The following is a 15,210-nucleotide window of genomic DNA, read 5'->3' as shown; positions in this document are numbered from 1 at the left end:
GGCGGCCCCACCCGCGCGCGCCGCCCCTGGAGCCGAGAGAGGGACGCGGGGTCTGGGGGTGCCGCCGGCTCAGGGCCAGCAGCCGCGCCCCGCAGTCCCTCCGTCTGCCACTCCACGTGGTCAGGATCAACAGTTTGTTGAGCTCATCAGTGACACCTTGAACTTTTCATAAAGAAAATGGGTATTGCACCGGGAGGGTTTGGCCGCGGCCGCCGGGCCGGGTCGTGCTTAATATTCAATGATCTCGCTCGCGCCTCCCCCTCCTCCCCTCGCAGAAATTCCTCCGAGTCCGTTACTGGGCTCAGACTTTTAAGTTAATTTACTGCCCCCCCCCCCAACCTCGGCTAGTAACCAGCGCCTTTAGGGCCAGCCTCCCCCCACCCAGCTCCCGCCTGAAAATGACATTTCGCCGGCGTCTCCGGAGGGGGCTGAATTTCACTTTGTAACTTTCTGCGGAACCCGAGCCCGGGTGGCAGCTCGGGTGGTGGTATCGTATGCAAATACGCATGCTGACGTTACAGATCATGTGGGTTTTGGCGTAGATTCCCCACTGATCGAGACATTTTTTTTCCCCTTTTTTTTTTCCCCTTCTTTTTTTTTTTTTTTTTTTCTTTTTAAAATTTTGGCCACTGTTCCCCGTACGGGGGCTTTTCCTGTCCGTCTGTCTGGCAGGCTGGCCGTGCCCCTCTTTCCCACGGAGCCCGAGCCCGGCGCCCGGTGGGGAGTGGGGAGTGGGTGGGGGTAGCCAGCAGAGTTCCATTTTGGAACGCCCGTGCCGCGTCTCCGCGCTCCCAGCCCGGGTCCCCGCGTCCCCAGCCCCGGCGCAGGTAAGAAACTTCGCCTCGGCGCCCGGCACCCCCCGCCCGGCGCCGCCAGCCCCGAGCCCCGCACGCCGGGCGCCGGCCACTCCAGCCCAACTTTCCCACCGCCGCCGCCGCCGCCGCGGCTCCGAAAATGTGTTGTTAATGGGACTTGGCCGCGTTTGTGATTGGAAGAGGGGGGTGCGGGGGGGGGCGGTGCGGGCCCTTTTTGCGGGTGGGAGAAAATAAGAGGATCCGGAGGGGGGGGCGATTTTTTTTTTAAGAGTTTTGATTACAAGTTTGGATAAATGGGAGCCAGACCGAGGAGGAGGAGGAGGAGGAAAAACATGTCTACGTTTCCCTATGTCGACATAAGCCACAAAAAAATATGGCGTCCGCTTTCGACAGGGCGTTACGTAGACCCGACTCTGTTTTTATTTATTTATTTCGCGGCCGTCTCCCTCCCTCCGTGGCCCGCCGCGGCGCTTTGTGCAAACGGGGCAGGTCCCGCGGGGACTCCGGCGGGACGTGGCCCGGCCCGGCGGGGTGGGCAGGCAGGGGGGCTGCGAGTGCGAGCGGCCCTCCCTCCCCCGCGCTCCCCTCTTCTCCCCTCTCCCGGTGACGATTCGCCGTACTGGGGTGGCAGGAAGCATGACGCCGTGGGTTGAGGCTGCCTCTGCTCTCGTCGCCGCCGGTGGCTGCGGGCGGCCGCGGGAGCTACCTGCCGGGGGCAGGGCCGGAGCGCGGCGCCGGCCCCCACGCCCGGCTCAGGTGGCGGGGCGCCCGCGCAGGGGACCGGCGGGGAGGGGGGCGGCCGGGGGTGGGGGATGGCGGTGGCCCCGCTGCCCGCCGCCGGCCGGCCCACGCCCGCGGCCGCCTCTGCCAGCCGAGCCCACGCTCGCCCCCGGAGCGGCAGCTGGCGCTGGCGTCCGCCCCGCGAGAGAGAGGTTCATCTTTGTTGGTGTTGCGGCGTCTTTGTGGCTTCCGCGGGACTTGGTGTCCTCGCCTCTGCCAACTTGCCCTTTCCCCGGCCGCTGTGCAGGAGGCTGCGGAGACGGAGAGGAGCGGAAAGTTGGGAACCAGTGAGCATCCCAGGACGGTCCCCTTGGCCCCCGCCGCTGTGCGGAGCTCGGAGGGAGGCGGAGGGTGGCTCGTGAGGCTGGGGAGAAAACTTGGGGAAGCCAAGTTGTGATTTGCTCGGGCTTCCACCTGATTGATCGGCTTCAAAGCCAGTGGGGTCTCTGCGTTCCGCTGTTCGGGGACGGCCTTTTGTTTGTCCGGAGTTGGGGGCGGAGGGGAATAATGACTTTCCCTGGACCCATCTCCTTTGAAAGACGCATTATCCCGCTGGCCCGGGGGGCGGTCCACTGAGTCTTGGCAGGCCCTCGAGTTCTTCCCTACCTGGTCCCTGACGACCGATCGCCGTCTGTCCAAGTCAGCAGCTCTCCGGGTCTGAGGCAGGCCCCCTTGGGCAGGTTTTGGAGGGGCAGGAATCCCTCCCCTTCATCCTTGGATAGCTCAGACCTCCCACACTTACCCCCTTAAAACACCACACACTCTCTCTCTCTCTCTCTCTCTCTCTCACTCCTTTATGTAGAGCAGAAATTAATGCCTGTTGTAGTGAAGGGGGTGAGCTTCTGAGAGCTCTTCAAGCCTTCAGTCAAAAGGTGATTTTCTATTTATGAGGGCCCTAAGTTGAAGCAGTTCAGTCCCAGGGCAGTAATGTCAAAAAGCATTTGGATGACAACCAAGTGGAATAAATATCTTGTAAAATGGCATGTTTAAAAGTAAAAATAGATTAATGGAGCCCTCAAGTGCTTGAATGGAACTAACATAAAGGTTTGATTCAAGTTTAAAGGGAAAATTATATAAAGCTGTATACACATCTTCTTTTAAGGCAGGGCGCCGAGGGAAATCTACAAGTAAGATTGAAATGCATCGCTGACAGGAACCGGACCTGGGATCTGTGGGAATTTTGTGGGTGCTGAAAAGCCAGGCTTTGATTGTTCCTGTGCACTGTGCCCCTTCTGGCTCCGTTTGATGTCAGTGGGGATGCACCCAAAGTTAACAGCTCTTTGGGGGAAAATCAGAGGCCAGGGATTTAGGGTAAATCTGATATATTAACCAAGCCCCATGGAAAGGAAGAGATAAAATGACAAGGGTTTGTTGGTACTCGAGGGTATTGTGATGAAATAAATGCAGGGTATCTTGACCTGCGGAGAGGTGACCCCCACCCCCGGTGTCTCATCTCCATCAGGGCCATGTGATTGAGTGGGACGCCACGCACTTGACAAAGAGAATAATGACAGTGTTCGATCACGGTTGCTAACATTTACTGTTTTAGTGGGCCAGGCACAATGCTTTCTATTCCGGGTGCTTTCTCATTTAATTCTCACCGAAACCCTGTGAGATAAGGACTGTTAATATCTCCAGTTTGCAGTTGAGGAAACTGAGGCTCAGAGAAGTGAAGAGATTTGCCCAAAGCTGCAGAGCAAAAAGGGAAGCCAGTATGCAAAGCCAGGCCTTGGTTCTTTGCCTTCAACACTCCCGTTATGGCAGCTCCGGGATAGGGTAAGTCCTCGTTAGTATGGAAAAGTAAAGGGACAGATGTAGGTTTGAAAAAGGAGGAAAGGTGACCCCTGCCCTGGAGTCTGAACTCCAGAATTTTCCTGGGCTTCATTCCTTTATTCATTTATTTAGCAACTGTGTGTTGATCTGTTTGTTCATTCAGCAGCTATAATAATCATCCTGGGAAGAGTGTGGTCATTAACCATTTTTATAGGCCAAGAACTCTTATAAGTGCTTCTGGTTACTTTGTCTTCATGACAACCCTGTGGGGTAAGTACTGCCGTTCTGTCCCTTTTATAGATGAGGAAGCAGAGGCACAGAGAGATCTCCAACTTGCCCAAGGCCCAACAGTTAGGAAGTGAAGTGCCAGACCCCGGAACACGCTCGCTTCAGGCTCCAGCGCGCTGCTCTAGACATTATAGAGATGCTGAGGATGTAGAGCCCCCTAACCTCAATGCAAAACACTGCCTCGGGCCCTGGGAGAGGCTGGCAGGATCCAGATGCCCCCTACCCCCTAGGAATCTGAGCAGCGGGCAGGCCAAATCAAGCAGGATTAACTAAGTGCTGTAATTGAGAAAAGCGCAATGCAGGGCGTAATTGCTGTGCTCTGGGGAATCGTGGAGGATTTCGTAAAGGGGGTAGCGTCTGAACTGACCCATGGGATGAGGAGGGACAGTGTCTGGAGGTGCGTTGGGTATGACTGAATTCATCCGTTAGCTGCAGAAATCCTAACCGCTGGCCACTTAAACAGAGGGGGCGTCCTTGTGTCAGTCAACCAGAAGGGTGGGTGGGACGATGTGCCACTGGGGTCCCAGGCTCTGTCTTTCCGCTTTGCCATTCTTAGGTACAGGCCTTTGGCCCCAGGTCTATGTTCTTGAGGTGGGAAGGTGGTTGCTGTGGCTCCAGGCTTCACATTTGCCTTCCAGGAAAGAGAAAGCAGGATGAGTGAGGCTTAGAACTTTTACCTAGTGTGGCTTTACTGTTAATGTGGGAAGAGGTGCCTCTCAGGGACTTTTGTCCTTAGCTCGTTGGCCAGAACTGTGCCGCCTGGCCACCCAGGGAGGGACAGTCGTGTGTTTTGGGGTAGGTACATTGCTGCCGTGAACAAATTGGGATGGATGGTGCAATGGTTATTGAGTCGGCAGACACAGCGTGTGTGGCCTAAGAGGAGAGGAAGGAAGGTTTTCCCGGCGAAGGCAAAACCACGTCGCTGTGCCTGTTCTGAGGAGGTGGAGAGGGGGATGCAGGGAAGGTTGTGCAAAGAGAGGATGCCCAGACTTGGGGGTGGACGTGGAGGAGGTTGGCTTTTAATGCATAGGTATCGGGGAGCTATGGCAGGTTTCTGAGGGATGTCATGTGTTTAGGAAGGTAAGACTGACAGCGATGTGCCGTGTGCAGACAAATCAGCTTGGTTCTTATTTAAAATAAAATGAGTTCTGGAAAGTTTGGGACCAAGGGACCAGTTTTGCCTTAGGGCAGGCAGGAAGAAGACCGAGTGCAGTAAGAAAGGAAGGAAGGATGGGGAGATGTCTTTTAGGTCCTGCCAATAGGAATCCAAAGTTAACCTGATGTTAGTCAGCTTTTACCAGGCGGTAACTAGCTCTGCCTTATCAGATCTCTGTTAGTGGAGCTGGAAACCGGGGAGATAGGTACAGTTACTCCCCAAACACTACGCTTGGTCTTCCTCCTGACCCTCGGACACCTGGGTCCTACCTGCATCAGAATAACTTTGGTCATGACCCTTCACCCTTGCTTTATTTTTTTAGGATTTATTATTTATTTATTTATTTTAAAGAGAGCAAGAGAGAGGGAGAGAGAGAGCGCGCGCACGAGCGTGTACATGTGCGCACGGGCAGGAAGGGGGTGTGGAGAGAGTCAGAATACTGAGCAGACTCCCCCAGTGAGCATGGAGCCCAAAGCAGGGCTTGATCTCATGTCCCTGAGATCGTGGCCTGAGCCAAAATCAAGAGTCAGACCCCTCACGGACTGAGCCACCAGGCGCCCTGCTTCACCTTTGCGTTAAATCAGGGAGATGCAATCAGAGGGCATCAGAGGGCCTTCTGTCAGGTTTCCCACTCTGGATTCTTCCAGCAAGACTCACGTCCCTGATTCTCTGCTCCTGTGGTTAGCTTTATGACTTTGGGCTGTTACTTGCCTCGCTGAACCTCAGCTTCCACATCCCAAACACGGAGATTGCTCCAGTAGCCGCCTTACGGGTTGTTGTGCAGCTTGAGAAGAAACTTACGAAAGGGCTTAGCATAGCGCCTAACACCGTGTTCAGGACACGTCTGCTCTTGTCACCGTCATCACGCCCAGATCATCACGGCCACTGCCTCATGCTTCAGGCATGTGACTCCCCGGTCTCCCTGAAGTGCCAAGTGATTAACACAGGGGATGTTTATCATTGATTCCAAGAACCCTAGTGTCCCCATCTCATTGCGTGGTCCTCCCTCCTCCCCCACTGAAACAGACAGCCTTCCCGGAATATCGCAGGGAGACCCTGGGGCAGTGCTCAGGGTCTGTAATGTGCTGTGTCATGGTCAAATCCAGACAGCGCGGTTCTGAGAGGATGCTCGGCTACTCACGTCCCCCGTGGTAGACAGTAAAGTAGACATTGCTTTTAGTATTGACAAGGTAGTTTCGTTTTTAACTGGAAAAAAAAAAATCCTTCCTGCTTCCCCTCCCCCACCCTTCTGTAAGGCCCCCCACCCTACATCAAACAGGTTGTGATTTTAAGAACATCCACCCACGATCTGTTTCCTGTTCCTAGGCTTAGAGTCATGCATTTGAGAGGGGTTAGTTGGCAATGGTGTGAGTGTGAGTGTGTGTGTGTGTGTGTGTGTGTGTGTGTGTACACATAGGCACATGTGGACCCCCACGGAGAGAAACGGTCCTGACAACAGTACATCAGTTTCCACCCAGACTTTCAAATGGAATTTAAAAAGGCCAGAGCCAGAACCAGTTTTCTGGCTGACACCTCGCTTTACCCCCCTGGTGAACAATTCACCTGTTAAAAGCCACAGTTCACACACTTTCTTCCTCCTTCTGCCCCCCTGCAACCCTCTAGTACCAGAAACACTTACTGGAGATTAAATCTTACGACACAGTGTTTCACTGCCATAGTAGTTACCACTGCGAATCCGCAGTGAATGAAGGCTTGTGCTACTCATCCATGGGGGAGCGATGTTGAGGAGTGTGACCCGGGCATTCGCTTTGGTGGAAGAGATCTGTGGTATGTTTTGGGGGCACAGAGGCTTGGTTTGGGATGGAAAAGTGAGAAGCATGTGATGGGTTTACTTCGGGATTTAAAGCCATGCTGGGTTTGCCCTGCAGGGGGAAACCAGCAAAATCCTGGGAACCATTTGCTGTCGGGTTCAGCGTGGGGAGTGGATTCATGCATCCCCAGGGCCTCAGAGAGAAGCCAAATTGAGTTCGCTCCTTCTTTGGGAGGGAATCCTCCCTGTTGGGGGCCCAGGACAGACTCTGTGGGAGAGAGAAGGAGCCTGCGATTGAGAAGGGAGGAGGCAAGACGTGAGTAAGAGTTCTTGGGCTACAAGATCTTGTTGGTCTGGTGGGGAGGCTGCCACTGCAGCTTCTAGACTCCAGAACATCCGCGGAAAATGGAGGAAGGCCCAGGAGTCTAACCTGAGGAGGGAGCACGCCTGCACCTATGCACGGGTTGTGCAAACACGAGGGTTGGAATCAGTGCTGCAAAAGAACCCTCCTCCGTGGGGCTGACTTTCGTGCCCGCCCCCAGCTGTCTCGGCCCTCACCCCCCTGCCTCGTCTGCTCTGACTGGTGAGATGGAACGATGACAAAGTTCCCTATACACCCAGCCACACTGCAAACACATGGTGTTGCCGCCTGGAGAACAGCAACACGCCCCCAGCTGGAACGCCTCCTATGTACCAGGCACTGTGCTGAACACTTTCCTCTCACTGTGGCGTTCATTCAGTTGTGACCATGAGGAGTGATTTGAGAGCAGGAGTGTTGCCCCATTGCAAAGACAGGAAACCAGAGCTCAGAAAGGTCAGGTTCTTGCCGAAGGTCACAGAGAGAAGGTGGCCAAGTCCGGATTCCAACTCAGATCGGTCTGATCCCAAAGCCCGTGGATGCTCTTCGCCGGCTTCTGGAGGCCGGGAGGAAGTATGGGGAGAAGGGACGGTTTCAGAATGCGCTTCTGGGCAGTCTGATTGCTTTTCTGCTGAAGGGGCGTAGGGGTGTGGGTGTGCATGCATGAGTAGGGGTGTGTGTGTGTGTGTGTGTGTGTGTGTGTGTATGTGTAAGTTTAGTCACAACAGAAGAGATTTCCAAACCCGCGCTCGTTATCCTTAGTCCCCCAACTCTCCCTCGCCCCCACCCCTGCTCCAAGAAAGACAACTCTTAAACCTCCGTCAGGGTCTGTGACGGAACATTCTTCAGGGGGGCACTGCACCCTCTCTACCCCCTCCCTGCGTGTTAGGAAGAAGGAATCCCAAGGGGCTGCAAGCTGCACTTGGGGACCGAGGAGACTCTGGGCGCTACTTTGGAGATGCTGAACACCCTCGCCAGCCAGTGGGGGAAGGAGATGGAGAGAGCAGGCGATGGGAGGGTGGAAATGGCTGTGTTGCTGTTTTTATACAATAAAAGAGGATCATTGTAATTGGGAGCCCTTGAATCATAACACGTCTGCCTATGGCTCTCTCCAGCTGCAGAGCCATTTAGTTAAATAGCACACAGAAACCTCCTTTCAGCCGGTATTACTTTCCTGCTGTTCTTAAAATACAAGACTGAGCTGAACTGCGGTAACGACAAAGCCATCTCAGGCTCCCCCAGCCCCCGGGTGTACCCGGAGCCCCCACGGAATCTCCCTGGCCCGTGGAGGAGGACATTTAGAAATTCTTTTCATTTGGACTGCACCCTTGCCTTTTTGGAAACAGCTCCTTTAAGATATTTGCACACAGTCTAGTGAGAGCTAGACGTCACAGCCAGGTTGTTTGGAGGTGGGGGGTGGTCCAGAAGGGGCAGAGAGCGGCCAGCGTGCCAGTGCTGGTAGGGATGGGGTGTGTCTGTGCCTTTCGTTGGGGGCAGTGGGAAATGGAGAGATATGGACAGACAGCTAGAAGCTGGAAAAAGAGATTGCCCCTGGCCAAGAAATTTAGGGGAAGGGACTCTCCCGGTGGCTCCTGGCAGGAGCAGAGAGAACCAGAGACCCTCCCCTTCTCTCCCTTCCCCTCCCCTAAGAGAGCGCTGAGGGTTCATTATCCCGTAGAAAGGCCTGCTACTTTCTTCTGGGGAACTTTGTGTTACAGAATTAGTGACGAGCATGCCATGAACTTCTGCCAGAGCCAGGCCATTCCGGAGGAGCTGGGAGACTTCACATTGTTTCCAAGAGCAAGGGCGCTTGGGCCCACGGGGCCACAGAGTGGAAACTGTTGGGCTCATTCCGAGGGTTAATGGTAGACATTGTGAAGATGGAGGGCTGTATTCGGCACTGTGACATTGAACGTGGCCTGACTTCAGCACTTTCGGAAATGGGATTTATGGGTCTTCCGGTACAAAGTCTAATGTCCTCTGGGATCTCCGGAGGCGGATATTGGGGAGCGGGGGATGAGTCTCATAGCAACATGGTGTACTAGTAGGATCGGGGAGTATTCCAGCTGAAAGAAACTCCAGGGCGCACCGAGTCCATCTGAGGGAAACTGAGGCCCAGAGAGTTTAGCCCATTCACCCAAGATGACATGATCACCTGCCAGTAGATCACTCATCCTCGTCTATATGGTCGAGCTCACAGCTCTTGTACCCTGGCGCCTTCCCTAACTACTCTGTGGTTTCTGTCTGGCCAGCAAATGCTCAGCACCTGCTGGAGGAGGAAAAGGGCGTCCTGGCCCGCAGGAAGGTTTTGGTCATGGGGCACTTAGCAACCACGGTTGTCCTCATACTGACGTGGTAGGCGCAGTGCTGAGCACCCTTTGTGTGTCAGCTCATGAACGTCCTAAGAGATAGAAGAACTCTCTTATCTCCTTTTAACAGGTGAGGAAGAGCAGAGCAGGAAGCCCTTTGTCCAAGGTTTCTGGGAGCCAGGCAGCCTTCTCCCGCACCTGGGGCTCCTCCGGCACGGCCACGTGCAGCCTCTCCTGCCCTCCGTGCACCTGGGGCTCCGCTGTCCCCGATTAGAACTTGTGGCCGTGCATTTGGGGCTTGACACGGGGCTTCCTCGCACATAGTTTCCCCAAACCCCCCAGTTTATTGAATGCCACCGTGTCTAGGCTCCTCATACTGTCACCCCACAGCCCAAGTCGTTAGTCCAGTGATCCAGCCGAGCAGGGGGTGTGAGGGCGGAGCTGGGACTCCAGCACAGGCCGTGGAGCCCAAGCCTGGAACAGTTTTAGCCCCATCAGCCATGCTGCAGCCATAACGTGCTGATGGGGGGGGGGGGGTCCTCTGTGGGCAGGGACAGGTCACTTAGGGACAGCGAATCACCCTAAAAGTTCCCCTAAATTTAAAGGAACTGGGGCACTTGAGGCAACTTTCAACTGAGCATTAGATACTTATTTGAGATATTAAGAAGTACCAGTTATCTCTCACGAAACAAACCGAGGGTTGCTAGGGGCAAGGGGGTAGGGAGAGGGTGGTGGGGTTATGGACATTGGGGAGGGTATGTGCTATGGTGAGTGCTATGAAGTGTGTAAGCCTGATGATTCACAGACCTGTACCCCTGGGGCAAATACTACATTATATGTTAAAAAAAAAAAAAAAAAAAGAAGTACCAATTACAGGCACACCTGGGTGGCTCCGTTGGTTAAGTGTCTGCCTTCAGCTCAGGTCATGATCCTGGGGTCCCGGGATCGAGCCCTGCCTCAGGGCTTCCTGCTCTCAGGGAGCCTGATTCTCTCTCTCCCTGTCTCTCCCCCATCTTGTGCACGCCCTTTCTCACTCCCTCTCTCTCTCTCTCAGATAAGTGAATAAAATCTTTAGAAAAAACTACCAGTTATAATATATGGGGTGCTGTGGGCCAGGCCCTGTGCAGCTGTGTACACAGGTGTTAGCATTAGCCTGTATTTTAAAGGAACGTAAGGTATAACGTATATCCCTTAAAACTCGCCCATTTATAAAGTGTACAACTAGGTGATGACTGGTGTGTTTACAGCTGTACAGCCATCACAACCATCTCATCTTAGAGCATCTCCATCATCTCAGAAGGAGATCCAGTGCCCATTAGCCCTCACTGCCCAGCCCCCTCTGCAGCCGCCCGTCCCCAAGCCTTAACAACTGAATCTGCTCTCTGTCTCTACAGGCCTGCCCTTGCTGAGCACTCCATACAGGAGAAACTGTATAAATGCCTGGTCTTTCGTGTCTGATTTCTTTCACTTAGCATAGGGGCTTGTCCGTGTTATGGGATGCATCAGGACCTCATTGTTTTCACGGTTCCGTAGTATTCCAATATGCGGCCGTGCCTGCGAGGGCCGCCGTAAAAAGTACAGCAGACCCAGTGGCTTCAACAACAGACATTTATTTTCCCATGGTTCTGGCAGCTGGATGTTCAAGATCAAGGTGTCAGCACATTCGATTTCTTCTGCGGCCTCTCTCCTCGGCTCGCAGATGGCCGCCTTCTCCCATGGCCTCATGTGGCCTTTCCTCGGTGCATCCCTGGGGTCCCTCTGTGTGTCCACACTTCCTCTTTGAAGGACACCAATCAGGCTGGATTCTGGCCCACACTCATGGCTTCATTTTAACTTAATTTCCTCTTTAAAGGACCTGTCTCCAAATACAGTCACGACCGGAGGGACGGGGGGTAGAGCTTCAACGTGTGAATTGAGGGGGGGGGGGATACAGGTCAGCCCCTTTTTTGTTTGTCCATCCACCTGCCAGTAATTGGGTTTCTGTATTCGGGGCTTTGGAACAATGCTGCTGGGAACACTTGGGTGCGATCTGTATGGGGGTGTGTTTTTACTTCCAGCAGGAAAAACCTGGGAGTGGAATTGTTAGGTTAGGTGGTCCCTTTATGTTTAACCTATTTTTTTTTAAGATTTTATTTATTTATTTGAGAGAGACAGAGAGAGAGAATGAGCAGTGGGGAGGGGCAGAGGGAGAGAGAGAGAGGGGCAGACTCCCTGCTGAGTGGAAGCCTGACATGGGGCTCATCCCAGGACTCTGAGATCATGACCTGAACCAAAGGCAGACGCTTCAATGACTGAGCCCCCCAGGCGCCCCTATGTTTAACTTTTTGAAAAATTACCAAACTGTTCTCCACAGCGGCAGCACCATCTCACATTCTCTGCAGCGGGGCAGGAGGGTTCTGGTTTCTCCAAGTCTCCACCAATCCTTGACTTTGCCCTAAGCCGCATTTTACAGGTGAGGAAACTGAGCACGGCGTAGGGAGGGTCAGTCCTGTGGCTCTAGGGCAGAGGTGCGGGATCACAGGCCAGTCTGACCAGGAGACTACCCTGGGCCCGGACTAGGGTGAAGCAGGAGGCCTGGCTCCTGCACGCGCGGGGCCCGCACTGGAGAGGAAGTGCTCCCCTTCAGTTTCGTGTCCTTGGGTGGCTAGTTGGCCGCCTGCCTCAGCCCTGTCCTTGCCCTGCCTCTAGCCTGCTCCCTGCATGTAGGGGACTATGCTCAGTGTTGGGAGCAGGGGGCGGGACACAAAGCTGACCAAGCCACAGCCCCTGCCCTGGAGGAGCTCGTGGGCTGGGCAGTGTGTGCATTTGCTGCTCCACACAGCCGGCCTAGCAGGACTCGCGACGGTGGAGCCCCTGCAACCAGGTCGCTGTGTGAGTCCCAAAGGGGCAGCCCCTCTGAAGTACTTAGCCCAGCACCTGGCACCTAGGCAGTGCCCCAGAAGTGCTGGCTCAGACTGGTGTGTTATCACTGACCTATCTCGGACCTTCTGTACGGCGAGGCTAACTCTGGGTCATGAGGGCTATCCTTCTGCCGTGGATCCATGACTAGGGGCCATACCCCTACCCCACCGAAGCAGCCATCACCCAGTGAACAGGCAGTGGCTGGGGGTAAAGGAACAGGCCATCCAGGCTCTCCTCAGACCTGCTGAGCCAGTCCTGGGAGTGGTGGGTCCCATCCATGGAGCCCAGCACCGGCTGTCCTTGGTGTCTGGCAGTCTCTGGCTGGGCTGTCAGTGCTCTGTGTGCGTCCCTGCTACCTCCCAAGCCAGAGTGCGAGTCCTGTGTTTCCAGGTGTGAGAAAAGACCCAATAGATCGTGTGTGGGGCCGAGGTGAACCAGGGAAGAGTGCTTCGGGGCCTTTCTGAGGAACTGGCAGTCCCCTGATTTTTCCCCCAGCTGGGAGAAAGGGCCCTGTCTGTGGCCTTGGTTATAACTAGATCAGCCTGCTGCTTGTTGAGGGCCGGGACAGGTGTACGGCTTGACCTTGCGAGGGGATTCATGTAATCAACCTCAAGATTTCTGGCTATAGAAAAGATATGTGCCGGGGCACCTGGGTGGCTCAGTGGGTTAAAGCCTCTGCCTTCAGCTCAGGTCATGATCCCAGGGTCCTGGGATCGAGCCCCACATCGGGGCTCTCCTTCTCTCTCTGCCTGCCTCTCTGCCTACTTGTAACCTCTGTCTGTCAAATAAATAAAAATATTTAAAAAAAAATATGTGCCACTTACAAAAATGATAGAAATGTGTGGTTCTAAAACACCCAATCTGATCATGTTTCGTTATCCTTCTAAAAACCTCCCCATGTCTATGGTCGTCCAGGAGTCACAAGCCCAAATGCTTTCAGGGGCTTTGCAGGTCGTATACGAGAGTGAAGGAGTGAAGTAGAAGGCGGTGGCAAGTGATGGGAAATGGGTCAAAGTGAAAAGCCTAAACCCAGTCTAAAGGTGTCCAAAATCCTTTTTTTTTTTCCTAATGTGCTTTTCTATCCATTTTAATGAGGACCTCCCCTTTGTCATTTCTAACCCATAGGATCAAGTCCACAAATCCCTGACTCACACATAGCAGCTGTCTAAGAGCTGAGCTCTGCCCACCAGGCACGTTCTGCTATAACCAGTGGGCCCCTTGCCCTGTGCCCCGCACTCCAGCCCAACAAGATTGACCCCTAAACCTCATGTGCCATCCTCTCTCCTTTTCCTTTCCCCCAGAAAGACTCCTCCCCAAACTCAGCAAGACCTACTCATTCCTGCTAGAGGGAGAACTTGTTCCCTCCTCCGAGAAGCAAGTGTGCCATAGAAATAACCCCTTAGAGATCTTAGCATGTTGATTTTTATCCGTCTGCATGTCTGTCTCCTTGAAAAACTTGAAAAACCCCAAGGGAGGGTTTCCTGTTTGTCTCTGTGTTCCCAGCACGAGTTCCCAGCTCAAGGCTGGCCCATTTAGTAGATTCAAAATGAATGTGTCTCGTGTGATTGGACTGTTACAAGGGTGAGTAAAGGACCTTTTCACCAGAGCCTGTGTGGGAGCCTGTGCTCTGGGTCAGGATAGTTAGCCAAATGTGCTGCTGCTCACTGCTGCCCCCGGTGGTGGGTCTAGGACAGTCACTGGACCATTTTGTAACAGGAAGCAGTGCAGGAAGCTTCCGTTCCAGGCTGGTTTTGTCCCACATTCAGGATCTTTGGCCAAACTCTGCCAAACTCCCTGCCTCACTGGCTCCTTCCCACTGCCTCGTCTGGACCTCTGACCCCTGTGTGCGGCCTGGGCCCACTTCCTCCATCTGACTTGTCCGTCCCCTCTGTATCCTCTTGGGAACACGATCTTCACCTTCCCATATGGCACCTACAACAATTTCACAGGTCATGGTGCACGGTCTTTCTACTACTTCCAATAGTATACTGCTTTTTACTTTATTTTATTTTATTTTATTACCCAAGTCTAAACTTGAGACCGGACTCTACTGTCAAGATAATAGGAAGGAAACAAAGTGATTGAATGCCCGCTACATGCCAACCACTGAACCAAGCATATTGTGTACTCTACGTTGTTTTAAATTATTTAATTCTCCCAACAACCCCAGTTGGTAGATGTTTTTATACCTATTTTACGGATGAGGAAATTGAAGCATCAAGAAATTAACCTAGCTGAGTTATACAGGAAATGGTGGAGCTGGGATTTCGAGCCAGGTCTCAATGACATTGGGCCCCAGGGACTTGCCACAGCACGATGCTGGAGTGTTAGGTAAAAAGTATTCAGAGTCTGTGTGGGGATGCCTGGCTGGTTCTGTTGGAAGAGCGTGCAACTCTTGATCTCAGGGTCATGGGTCTGAGCCCCATGATGGGTGTAGAGATTGCCAAAAAAAAAAAAAAAAAAAAAAAAAAATCTGTGTCTGTGTTAAATGCCTGAGCAGATGGGATACCAGGGACACTAGTTGTATATTGCCTTCTAGAGTTTAAGATTTTGCTTATGAAAAGCTGCAAGTTAGCCTTACTACCAGGAGCATCTTCTTCCTTTCCCTTACGAGGTGCCTCTTGGCACTCATATAGCTTCTCATTCCCAAGATACATGTCCTCTTGCAGTTTTGTCACCAATTTTTCCCCCACTCTGGGGATGGAAGGAAAAAATACCTGTCACGAGAGAGATGGCCACAGTTAGTAAATCTCAACAGTCTTGCTGGGCCATCGTATGCAATGGGAAATTGGTCTCCCTGAGATTTCAGTCTGGTGCAGAAGGACTGGCCATTCTGGGACAAACGTGCATGAACCCTCTGGAATGGTACTGAATAAAGATACAGGAGCAGTCAAGTTAGGCTAACTGATGATGCCATGACAAGGAAGCCTCCAGATCCCACTGCCTTAACAGAGCAAGGCTTATCTCTTGCCCTTGGGAAGTGCGCTGAAGGCCAGCAGCTCGTCAAGGTAGCTCTCTTCCAAGCTGGGACTTAGGGATCAGGTGGCCCGGATCCACAT

General features: G+C 53.4%; 1 protein-coding gene across 1 annotated transcript in view; it reads left to right on the top strand.

The window, feature by feature from the left end:
* The first annotated feature begins 432 nt into the window (after positions 1-432).
* ZHX2 (zinc fingers and homeoboxes 2) overlaps positions 433-15,210 on the top strand; it is a 158,273-nt gene continuing 143,495 nt past the window's right edge. The window contains exon 1 of the mRNA XM_046012405.1: positions 433-827. The gene's annotated coding sequence lies outside the window, so the exon portion shown is untranslated. The remainder of the gene's footprint in view (positions 828-15,210) is intronic.

Source organism: Meles meles, chromosome 1 (genome assembly GCF_922984935.1).
Source record: "Meles meles chromosome 1, mMelMel3.1 paternal haplotype, whole genome shotgun sequence".
NCBI classification, from domain to species: domain Eukaryota; kingdom Metazoa; phylum Chordata; class Mammalia; order Carnivora; family Mustelidae; genus Meles; species Meles meles.
Note: the sequence above shows the minus strand (reverse complement) of the source record. Positions and strands in the feature narration are given on the sequence as shown.